The sequence below is a fragment of the Podarcis liolepis genome (genome assembly GCF_965112155.1).
Source record: "Podarcis liolepis genome assembly, chromosome: 8".
Taxonomy (NCBI): Eukaryota; Metazoa; Chordata; class Lepidosauria; order Squamata; family Lacertidae; genus Podarcis; species Podarcis liolepis.
The window spans coordinates 60,564,919-60,575,798 of record NC_139560.1 but is presented as its reverse complement, the minus strand read 5'-3'; the positions used below and the strand labels follow the sequence as shown (position 1 = coordinate 60,575,798).

Genomic DNA, 10,880 nt, shown 5'->3' with positions numbered 1-10,880 from the left:
CAAAACTAATTTCAGTATAGGAGATGGGCAGATACACCAACCATGAAATAATGGGAACAAATTTATGAATATGCTACAATGGCAAAATTGGACACAGAAAAATGTATATTTTGCAAGTTGGACTCTATTTAAAAAAAAGTCAAATTGTGGTGCAATGTGTGTTTAATGTTTTCAATATGTGTCAGATTCAACGTATTGCATGTGTATTTAAATGAAATGCTTCATTGTCTTCTTTGAGACTGGGAACAAAGTTTGTCTTGGCAGGACTGCCTAGCAACATTATAATTTTCTTTCTAGTAGAAACTGATTTAACAAACTTGTTTTTTTTAATGTAGTTTTGCAAATTGTGAATATAAACAGAACAAGGCAATGTTTTACAAACAGGCCCAGAAACCAAGTGAAGCTTAACATTTTAATATGAATTTAACATAAATGTTCAGCTTCAGGTTTTGTGAGGTTAATTTGGTATTCAAAACCCAACATCTGAATTGTATCCACAAGGCTCACGGTATTTGTATTTGGATTCAAATTCAACCGTTTCCTCTTAAGTTGTACCATCTTTAACTTCAGCACTAGTTCTGCCCCCACTTTATTCCAATTCCCAGTTAAATGACAAAATTCTGATTGTTTTACTAATCGGAATGCAATGATAATTTCACATATTTCACAGGAGCTTTATGAAAACACCAGGAATTCAGACCGGAAAGAAAAATAAGTTTTGAGGACTTCTTGAAGCTGATTGGCATCAGGGTTCACGTAGGTTGGAGCTAGCCACCTAAACAAGGTCAGCAAAATCTGGCACTCTGTTGTCACTCTGTTTAACTGCATCCTGTTAAAACCCTATCAGCTATGAAAAGAGGTGCTGTAGAATAGTGTACTTTATGTTAACTGTTATCAGGCTTTTTCAGAAACCACACTGATTTGAATCAGTGACACTTTTGTGAATGTTTTATGGGTGCAGAAGTCTGCAAATCTCTAATGGTAATTTGGGAATGATATACATCAGTATTATTCTGCATATTCAATCAAATCGCTGTGTGTGTCTTCCAATTAGCACACAAGTGATGCTGTAATGGGTATTATTTTATGTTTTTGAATGCAATTCTGCAGGTGAAGAGTATTAACCTTTTCAGGGGCTGGGTAGACAGTGAGAGGAGATTGCTTTCTTGTTTTGCTTTCGTCTGAGGACAGAGATGTAAGGAGTTACGGTAGGTTTCCTATATCCACCAAGCTCTGTGGGAGTAATTTTGAGTCCCAGAGGGTTTGAACTGGCATGCCTTGCAATACTTCCCAAGGTTGCATCACTTCTAGCAAGTTTTTCAAGTTCTTCTCTGTGGTATCTGAGATGCTTATTAATAAGTAATCCTAATGGCAAGCTAGAGGCAACCAGATTAATAGGAGAAAAATGTTGAACAGCATGGTTGTATTATCATTAACTAGGAGAGGTGATGCAAACAATAAACAAGGAATGGGTTATATTTCTCTGTTGCATCTCAGTAACTTGGTCTCTGCCAAGTGTGTTTATATGCTGCATGGACCATTCCAAAATTTACATGAAGAAATCCAATATAAAATAAGAAAAGTTTTATCCAAGGATTTGCAGGATTTGTGCATTGGTTTGGATGCCATTTTTGGATCCCATCCAAGCTTGTGGTTTGCTATCTGTAAAACTGCATTATTTTGTAGAAGGAACTGCTGAAGTGGTCAAACCAGTTTCTTTGTTGGATTATTTGTGGGGGGTCATTCTTTGTTACTATGTTAACTATTTTTTTTAATACAGTATATTGTAAACATTCATGCATGGCTATAATATCAAAAGGTGACATTTGTGAAGGAATTATCATAGACCTAATACCACATATAGTGCTTCAGCTAATTTCCAGTGCAATACTTTTAAGTGGAATCAGATCACACATTAATTTGCTAGTAACCATAACATTTGTAAGCTGCCCAAAGCTGTAGCAAGTGAATGTATGCATGTATGTATTAAGTAGTGGGTTGACAAAGTAGACGACACAGAGATTTCTCCAAGTAGTTCTTTATAAGTAAGCTGGAACTGAACTGAACTGAACTGAACAGCTCAGCTAGCCTGCTTTTATAGGCAGCTGACTGTCAACATTGTAACAACAACAACCTAGGGTTTCCTGCCTAAATTAACTGACGTGGACCTGAGTGAAAAGTATATACACAATACCCCTGGTAGCCAGGGTGAGAACTTCAATACATAACAGTATGTATGTGAGAAGATAGCGAGCAAGAAAGAAGCAGAAAGAGAAACATTAAAACATGTCTTCTTCAAGCAATTTCAAGATTGTCCTGCTCACATTTAGCCAATCTGGGATTTACAGTTCAGACTTGTGCATGTTTATTCAGAAGTAATGATGCTTTCAGGTAGGAGTTTATTGTGGGATTGGCACTGCTTATGCATACAAGCTTTTCACAGCATCTACATTACATCATTAACATTAAAAGGCCAACCCATATTCTGCCCTTTAATCCAGATTTCTCTTTTCTGCAGAAAATCCAGCAGGTTAATTTTGTTTGTGTGAATGTGTGTATATTTGATATGTGTTGTAGACTTCTAAACTGCTTAGACATCTACTTTGGCATTAAGTGGTATATAAATTCCATAATAGTAAAGGTAGTTAAAAATAATAACCTGTTGCTAATTTCTTTTTGGCAACATCTGAACCAGCCCCTATATAAAGTACCCTAATTCTCACTGAATTCAATGGTACTTATTTCCTAATCCCTTTCAAATGCATCTTGGATTCCAGCCTTATTTATTGTGTGGATTTTCAGAGGATATTTTCTCCTCCAAATAGAAAATTGTGAAGGCATAGATACCATTAATTTATTACACTTTTATTCTCTTCTTCCAATGAGCTAAGGATAACGTGTGATACACATAGCCCCCCAGCCCAGTTTTTACCAAGGTCATTAAAGACCATGGCAGGATATAGACAAGTGTTTCAACAGGCATTTTGAAAAGGTATATATGTGTACGGAAGGCTCGGAGATGTTTTATATTATTTACCCTCTCTGTGGTGACTCCTGTTTTAAGGTTTGTTTATGAAGGAGGTCTACAAGGGTTATCTCACCATGTGATCCATTTAATTGCAGGGGATGTTTGATTTACTGTCTAGGCTTAGGTGCAGATGGTTCTATTTGTCTTTTATCGATAAGGGTTCTCCAGTGATAACAGGTGCTCTCTAAAAAGCAGGCCTGTTGGTACATTCCCCACCCCACCCCCCTTTCTGCAATATTTGTTTAGGGCAACAGAGCATTGCTGAATTCTCCCTATACAATGACTGTTCAGGATCCCTGCCCAGTAGAGGAGGGGACAGATGGTAAAACAGGCCCAGGGGTTCCACTTTACAAGGGCTTCCTCAAATAGCACACGAAGAATGATACGGTAATAAAAAGCCAGCCACCTTGTGCCTTTGTCCTTCTTTGTAACTACCAATTAGCTGCAGTTTTATTGTCGCTGTCCATGGCTTACATGCTACAGGAGCAACACCAATTTCTTTGTTATTGCTCTTGTAATGTTAGTAAAACTATTCCAGTGATTTGAGAACAAATCAGTAAATACTTCCCCAGGTCAAAAATTATTTCCCCCCTTCTCTTAATAGTGCCACGTTCTCATTCATTCTCTTCTTAATAAGAAACACACATGAGTGGTCTATGGTTCAGGTTAATTTACAGTCATGTACCAGTTTCCAGGGACGCGGGTGGCACTGTGGTCTAAACCAGTGTTTCCCAACCTTTTTTGGGCAAAGGCACACTTGTTTCATGAAAAAAATCTCGAGGCACACCACCATTACAGCCCCGTGACGTCAGCGTGCAGCGTCACGCCGGGAGGGACATGAATTGCTAGCAAATTACATAATCACCTCCTTGAGGGCTGGCTCATCTTCTCCGAAGGCAGAACCCCATTAATTAACAGCACAGACTCACACCATAGCCAAGACGAGGGGGGAAAACCTCAGTCATGCACAGTCATGCACATGTGGGGGCTAAATGAGGACGAAGACCGGGCAGAGAGCAGGGTTCAAATCACCCCACCTGGCCAGGACAATCCCTGGGTGCTCCCTTGGGCCACTCGCCTGACCCACCTCGCAGGGCTGTTGTTGCGAGGATAACACGGGGAGAACCACGCGCGCCCCCGGGAGCTCCTTGGAGGAGAAAGCGGGCGATGAATGCAATGCACGAAATATATGAGAGGCGACCAGGTTTTGCAGGTGAGGGGCCCCCGCCAGCTTCCACTTCCAACACCCAGCGCAACGACGCCGAAGTTTCCCCCCGGGCTCGGCTCGGGGAGCAGCGCTGCTCCCCCCGGCTCCCCTTCGCCCTCCCGGCTCTCTCTGCCGCCCACTGGGGACCCCCCTCACCTGCCAAGTCCGGAGCGCCGGTGGAAGTTGCATGCATGCATGCAGGGCGCCGCGTTGCCATTGCATTGCACTGCACTCCATGCAACGCCTGCACGCATGCATTGCCTTGCACGCCCGCCAAGGGGTCTCCCCGCGGTCCGATGCGTCCCCTCCGGCGCGGATGCAGCATTGCAAAAATAAAAAACCCCCGACGCAGCCCTACCTGGGGGGCAGCCTCCGCCTCCGCCGCTCCGCCTCCGCGGGGATCCCCGGGCTCCATCTTGCTGCCCGATCTCCGCGGGGGTGCAGGCAGGCTGCGCGGGGTCTGCGCGGAAGAGCCCCTGCCCGCCCGGCCGCCGCCGCTGCGCTCATTCCATGGCCAGGAGAAGAGCACTTCAAACAAAACGCCCGGCCCGCCAGGCCACGCTGGGAAACGTAGTTCGTGCACCCCGCGCGGGCGCGGAGCCCAAGGGCGAGGGGACCACAGATCCCAGCAGCCCCCGCGCCGGGGACGGAGGGGGAGAGGCCAGGTGCAGGGATTGAGGGACGGGTGGGCGAGCGAGTGAGTGAGTGGCAGCCGCCAAGCCTTGGCCGAGAGTCAGGAAGGGCCTCCCCGGAGGAGGGAGGCGCAGAGCGGGAGGGAGGGAGGGAACCCCAGGGGTCATCTAGTGACGGCGCCCCAATCGAAAATTTGACTTTTAAAAAAAAAAAAATCTTTCAAATTTTTTAATTTTTCCCGCGGCACACCAGGCAACATCTCGCGGCACACTAGTGTGCCGCGGAACAGTGGTTGGGAAACACTGGTCTAAACCAGTGAGCCTAGGACTTGCCAGTCAGAAGGTCAGTGGTTCGAATCCCGCAACGGGGTGAGCTCCCGTTGCTTGGTCCCTGCTCCTGCCAATCTAGCAGTTTGAAAGCATGTCAAAGTGCAAGTAGATAAATAGGTACCGCTCCAGCGAGAAGGTAAACAGTGTTTCCGGGCGCTGCTCTGGTTCGCCAGAAGCGGCTTAGTCATGCTGGCCACATGACCCAGAAGTTGTACGCCGGCTCCCTCGGCCAATAAAGCGTGATGAGCGCCACAACCAGAGAGTCGGCCACGACTGGACCTAATGGTCAGGAGACCCTTTACCTTTACCTTTACCAGTTTCAAGCAGACAGCGATATGGAAACTTTTCATTTTCCATATGATTCCATATTATTGTGAATACATTGTTTCGGATCTGAAGCTAGGGTGGCCAGGGACAAAACTGAACAGGGCTCCTACAACCTTTAATAGTTATGTAGAAGAGAGGATTTTAGCAAATGTACTGGCATGACAGGCCACACCTGTTGAGATTCCTTCTTCTGCACAGGTACTAAAGTTGCAGGAGGACCTGCCTCTCTACCTGAAGTCCAAAGAAGCTTCCATGAGAGGCAGTGATGGCCACCGATGTAGATGGCTTTAAATTCATGGAGGATTGGAGGATAAGGCCAGCAATAGATGGGTGCATTTTACTTCCGCTGGCCAGACACAGTATGCTTCTGAATACCAGTTGCTGGAAAACACCTGAGGGAAGAGTGCTCTTGTGTGCTTCTGACAGGCATCTGGTTGGCCACCATGAGAACAGGATGCTGGACTTTGATGGGCCACAGGTCTGGGCCAGCAGGCTGCTCTTTGGGCGGACTAAGGTCCCTCATTTTGTATGTCACACTGGAGCCTACTATATGGCTCTGAATAGGCAAGCAGTGGCTATATCAACTAAACCAGGGGGCAGCAAACTTTTTCAGCAGGGGGCCGGTCCACTGTCCCTTAGACCTTGTGGGGGGCCGGACTATATTTTGGAAGAGAAAAAATATGAATGGATTCCTATGCCCCACAAATAACCCAGAGATGCATTTTAAATAAAAACACACATTCTACTCATGTAAAAACATGCTGATTCCCGGACCGTCCGTGGGCCAGATTGAGAAGGCGATTGGGCCAGATCCAGCCCCCGGGCCTTAGTTTGCCTACCCATGAACTAAACTGAGGCTATGCAGAGTCTTCTCCCCACCCCAGCACTTTTCTCATCTATTGCCATCATGGCAACATGACTTCAAACTAGTTCATGGGTCTTGGTTCTTTAACTGTAATAATGGAGTAGGGGTTTTTTTGGAGGGGGTAATAGCACTATTAAGCCGAGATTCTGAAATTACTTGTGCACCACTGATTGCAGTTCTCCTTACTAGGGCCAACCCAACACATTTTGTTGCCTGTATCTGCTTTGCACCAATGAGACAGGACAGTACTTGCTCTGCAACTCTGGGGGAAAAAAATGCCCACACAAAACTTACATAAATCACCTTGACAATTTTCTGAAAGGCAATTGTTGTTACAATCCCCCTCCCCCCCTCCATGAATTCATTGAACACATGTGGCCATTTGTCTAAGCAGTTCTAATATTAGTTCTATATCTCAAATCATCATACTGACGATTTACTCAAAGCGACAGTCAGTGGATATTTGTCAGGGTAACATTCTTTGATGTTCCCTATCAATGAAAGTAGCTTTGTCTGATGAGCCTGAAAAGCAATCTTACAGTTTGTCTGGAACATGATGAGGTTTTTTAAATATATATACCGTGTGTGTGTGTGTGTGTGTGTGTGTGTGTGTGTGTATTTAAAAGCACCACTTCAAATCTGGAATTCAATTATTTATAAAATAATGTGTTGTTCACACTTTGGAACCAGAGTAAGCCTGTTAATGAAAAAAAGTGTGAGGGTGGATGTCAGTCATCCATATGGGTTTTGGACTAGTAATTGATTGCTCAGGCCAAACTAGATACAATGGTGTGATGATAGACCGACCGGTATTTTGTTTAAACTTGGATCTGCCACCTTGTGTGTGTATGTATATATGCTGACTTCAACAACATAAGGAGTGAGTAAATGAAGTGTGTAAAATTTTCCCCACATTCATGGTTTACGCTCCCACATTCCCCCCCCCCCCCACGCCTCCACCAGTTGGTTTTCTTCAGCTGAGCTCCAAAACTAGAAGGAAAATGTGCTGGAAGAAAAGCATGGCCCATTCTTCTCATTTCCAATGTCTTCTGCCTGTATTCCTGCTGTTGCTTGTCCTTTATTCTGAGAAAGTGATGAAATCTTATTTGTTCACTAATGGCTGGACCCTTGTGGGGCTTCCTTCCTCTTAATCAGCAACAGGCTGTTTCTTTGGGGAATGTGGTAATATTTGCATCAGTCATATGCTCCGGGGACAGGGATGTTGCTATACCGAAACTTTCAAGTTATTAGATAATTTTAGCTGCTGAGTATAACTACCTGTTTGAGGGTTTATTTAATATTCATTTTGTAGGAAGGAAAGACACAGGGGTATAAAGTCCAGTGTTGGAAACATGATTGATATTCAGTACAGGGAGTTTTCAAGTTTACATCTTGCTTCCAGTGTCATCCCCACCCTGTTGTTTTTTCCTTCAACCAAGATTAGACTCCTGTAAAGTGAGTGTGTTGCTTATTCTGCAAAGGTGACAGAAAGGAGACTCTGGAGAGCAGGGCAACAGAGGAACTGCTCTTCATTTGTGCTGCTCTGTGCTATAGTTCAATTTTGCCTGCCATTTAACTGTTTAACATGAGCTCAACTGAGGAGCAAATGTAGCATGTACATGAGATGAGTTTTCTTTGCTGTATTTTAATATATTTCTATCTAAGCCTTGATATTAGGAACATGTTCCAATTGTTTTGCTAAAAGACACTGCTTAATGATACCAAATAGGCCATCCTGAAAGGGTCAGGTGATGTCATGAGGTGAGCAGTCTCGTGTTTAAATATACTGGAGGTGGTAGGGCAACAGTTCCCATTTCTCTGCACCTGCATGTCCCTTCCCCAATACGTATTGGGGCACACTGCTGCTGCTTTCCCCCTTCATTCTTCCTCTTCCTCCCCACTTCCTTGATTCCTAACTGGGGCTTAAGGTCCAAGGTTGGTATGGAATTATTCTGGACAGCAAGGAAATGATAGATTAAAGCACATTGATCCATGAGCAATCAACTTTGTACTCTGTTACAACATCATATGAACCAGAAGCATAGAATCGTAGAGCTGGAAGGGACCCTGAGGACCATCTAGTCCAACCCCCTGCAATGCAGCTGTCCCATATGGGGATCAGACCTGCAGCCTTGGCGTTATCAGCACCACGCTCTAACCAACTGAGCTATCCAGTTGCCAGCTGTAGCAATTGAGCATCCACTTTCACACCATTCCCAATGAAATGAACTCATGAAAGTTAAGGTCTGTTAGCTGTAGTTGTGTGTGGAGAGAGGAGAGCTTGGGGAGGAGGAGGAGGAAGGAAAGTGGTTATCAGTCATTCATTCCGGTTTGTCTGTAGTTTGTTTCATTGTACAAATGTTACTCCACACTCTCCAGTGCATTTCCCCATTACTTTTTGAGAAGTCCGTTTTGCGGGGTGGGGTGGGAGAGAAGACAACAAGTTTGTTGCAGAAGTGCTCAATCAACTTTAATTGTGCAAACCCTGAATTTGCCAGAATGTGATTGAATCCCACCCCAAAGCTGTGACACTCTGGAAGCGCCTGTGTTTTATGTATTAACTATGAAGAAGTATATGTTACTTCCAATGAGCACCAGAAACGCAGAATGAGGTTTGCTGAATCATTAAGATGGTGCATTGTTGTTCTTTTGCTTTATATTTTCGCACTAGCCCTCAAGAAGCCCTGGGGCAGCATTGCTGCCACATTTTATTTATTTATTTTGCTTCAGATTGGGAGCATCTTTCATTTTTTGGAGTCAAGGTAGCTTTTGTAAAAAGGCACTGGATTAAAACAATGTCAAACCCTCATTTGGCCTATTCTGCCTAATATTTGTGCCGAGTTTTACTTTCTCTGAGGTCTGCTCTCTAGTTTTTCTTTCCCGCAACAGCCCTACTACAATGTGGAGACCTGCCAGGTTAAGGCTCACCTCTCACTAAGATGTACTTTGCTGAATCCAATCACTCAGGTATGATGAGCCAGGCTTCCTGAGCATCAGGAAAGAGGCTTGAAAACAATGAAAATAAAGACAGATGGATATCTTTCAAGTTTATTAATATAAACATTCAGATTTAAATGTGACCACATTTTAAATGGAAACTAAAAGAAATGAAGCCTTAAAAACAACAACCCATAAATCATGAGATGGGGTTATTAGTGCGCCAAGGATCACCTAGTTTGTGGAAGTGATATGTGCTTGTAATGGCGGAGGAGGAATTTCAGGTGGATGGTGCCTGTTATTTTATCACCCCACATTTATGTAAACAAAGGGATGAAGCAGGCAAACTTAGTCAAGTGAATCTCTTCTTAATTACAGTTTGCCCACCTCTTCTTGCAGCAGTATTCCAGGAACTTCCAGCTCAGTTTTATAAATGGCTCATGTATCTGCAATGGCAGCAGAATTTTTGTCCTAATTTGCTCCCACATGAATAAACTGAAATGGACATCTCATCAGCACAAAGGATGCACCGTTTTGCATCTAGATTCTGCTCCCAAGAACAATTGTGCTGAGGTAGGGAAGAAGAAAAAAGAGAGAGCTAAAATCCCCAAGAAAAAGAAAACCGATGATACAGCAGCCTGAACGCAGTTGCTATTCAAAGATGCTTCTCCCATGTGCTGCACTTGCACACAGTGCCAAAGTCACAGCTGATGCGTGTTCTGTTTTATTTCTTTCGTGAATCGCACCCCAAGGTGATTTAACAATGAAAACATCAACAATAAAAATGTATATCGAAACAATTTCAAGTCCAGTACAGATGCAGACTTGGATAAAAAAAATCTTCACTATAAATGGCTGGCTGAAAATCGAAGGTCTTCAGTAGGGGACAAAAAGATAAGAGGCATGTTGCCTTGATTGTATATTTTACTTCGTTTTTTAACATGCCCCAGGCCACTTTGAAACTTTTGCATTAGCAGTGTATAAATGCCCATAAATAATAAAGAAGAAGACCATCCACAATGCTGTTTGCCTCTCTGGTCCCACTGTAGTAGAAATCTATCACTTTCTTCATACAAAGCCTGACTTCTACCTGTACATATTCTTACTTTCCATTGCCATAGCAAAGCAATATAAGACACACTTATACCACTCCCGTGGGTAGCCAGAAATTGCTCTATGTCAGGACCTCACACCTAGAACAGTATCCACCTCTCCGGTACATATGCTAAAATTTGACAGCTGGGGTTGTTAAACAATATGATGGTGAGCCCGTGCCTGGCAGGAAAAAATTTATTGCTGAAAACCATTGCAAACCAAACAGTTAACTGAATGTACATTCTCAGTCCCAGGCAAAGAGAAAAAAACTGGGTGGTCCTGCTATATTTCTCCTAAGTCGCCCAAGAGCACTCAACTAGCAGGATTGTAGGGAAGGTGAGGTCAGTTTATTTTCAGAGAACCTATTTGAAAACTAATTTGTCAAATCCTGGCAGAGTGATTTAATGGTGAAACAAGAATAGCCTGCTAATGGCAAGTTTTAAAACATTTTCTAAATGC

The 10,880-nt window shown here is 43.6% G+C and overlaps 1 long non-coding RNA gene across 1 annotated transcript; it reads left to right on the top strand.

Moving 5' to 3' along the window:
* Window positions 1–878: 878 nt before the first annotated feature.
* On the top strand, window positions 879–10,346 carry LOC310714438. Its single transcript, XR_014529767.1, has 2 exons — window positions 879–1,208; window positions 9,279–10,346. It is a non-coding gene; the product is annotated as an uncharacterized lncRNA (long non-coding RNA).
* Window positions 10,347–10,880: the final 534 nt, after the last annotated feature.